General features: G+C 43.7%; 1 non-coding gene across 1 annotated transcript; it reads left to right on the top strand.

Moving 5' to 3' along the window:
* The first annotated feature begins 500 nt into the window (after positions 1-500).
* LOC128126504 (small nucleolar RNA R71) lies at positions 501-607 on the top strand. Its single transcript, XR_008224516.1, has one exon. It is a non-coding gene; the product is annotated as a small nucleolar RNA R71 (small nucleolar RNA).
* The last annotated feature ends 909 nt before the right edge of the window (positions 608-1,516 follow it).

Below are 1,516 nucleotides of genomic sequence, written 5' to 3'. Positions count from 1 at the left end.
CCGGTTCCTCCTTTTGATAATAACCCCTCTCCCTCTGCTTATATTTTTCTTCCTTAGCCTTTCTGTACTCTTCGTATGGGAGCCAATCCTTCTTCGGTTTCCTCCAGTCTTCATCATATCTATCGCCGCTAGAGTAAAATACTTGAGCCTTTTTATTTCCATTCTCGTCTCGATCACAATCCTTTGTAAGATGGGGGCCGCCACAATTTTCGCATCCTACCCTAATAGCATGGATCGTTTGATCCATTTTCGTCATTCTTCGGTCTAGGCTATCGAGTTTCGCTATTATCGCCGCCATACCATCGTTTACCGAATTTACTGCTCCACGACTCACTTCATTCCTCGGGTTGTGGTATTCTCTAGAGTGCTTAGAGAATTCTTCAATCAATTCCTTTATTTCCGGAGGTGGCTTTCGGGTGAGCGGGCCTTGTGAATCGAGTAGTTGCCTTGTGGTGACATTTACTCCATCATAAAAGATGGAGACCTCCTGTTGGCTATTTAGATCATGGTGTGGGCAATTTCTAAGTAGGCTCTTGTACCTTTCCCAAGCTTCATAAAGAGATTCTCCGGGTTGTTGCTCGAAGTTGGCAATGGCTTTCTTTAATTTGGCTATCTTGGAAGGTGGGCAGAAATGGTCTATGAACTCTTCTTTCATTTTTGCCCATGTAGTAACTGATCCGGGAGGGAGTGACTTCAACCAATCCTTTGCAGCTCCTTTGAACGTGACAGGAAGCATGCGTAGTAGCTGGACCTCGCGGGGCACATTAGGTACATTGAAGTAATCCGCCACGTCATTTACTTCATCTAAGTGCTTATAGGCGTCTTCATGATCTCTCCCGTGAAATGGTATCTCCTTGAGTTGAGCGAGAATATGGCCCTTTAGTTCGAACGTAGCGGTAGCGGGGATTGCGGGTTGCACAAGTCCCGGGCCGGTGTCATCACGCATCCTTTTCTTCCACTCCCCCATGGGGATCTCGTCAATATTAGCCATTGCGGTGGCTAAGTCTTCTTCAATATCGGATGTGTGCTCGCTTTCTTCTTCGGTCTCGTATTCGGTGTCTTTCGGGATCGGATTTTCGGTTGACAACGATGCACTGGATGCTCCTGCTTTGCTGCTCCTCTTCTTGCCAAACACGGATTTGAAGTTTTTGAGTGGTGAGTTCTTTGAAGAGGTGGTTTCTCCAACGGTTTTGCCCTTGTTTCTTCTTAATGCGGTTTCCGGATCTTCAAGAGGAGGAATTAGAGGTGTAGAGGATCCTCGGGTCATGAACTAACTGCACTTTAAAACAAAAAAAGAACGCGTAAAAAAGAACAAAAATTTAATCTGATTCAGCGCAGACTCGCCGAGTCGGGGCGAATGCACTCGGCGAGTTCACGTAAAAATCAGAACGCGTGAGAAAGAATATATATATATATATATATATATATATATATATATATATATATATATATATATATATTTTTACTTAAACAAAAATTGAGCAGAAATTAACTTTGCGTAAGATGAATCTTACAC

The sequence above is a fragment of the Lactuca sativa genome, chromosome 5 (assembly GCF_002870075.4).
Source record: "Lactuca sativa cultivar Salinas chromosome 5, Lsat_Salinas_v11, whole genome shotgun sequence".
Classification (NCBI taxonomy): Eukaryota; Viridiplantae; Streptophyta; class Magnoliopsida; order Asterales; family Asteraceae; genus Lactuca; species Lactuca sativa.
This window is presented reverse-complemented; position numbering and strand designations above follow the sequence as displayed.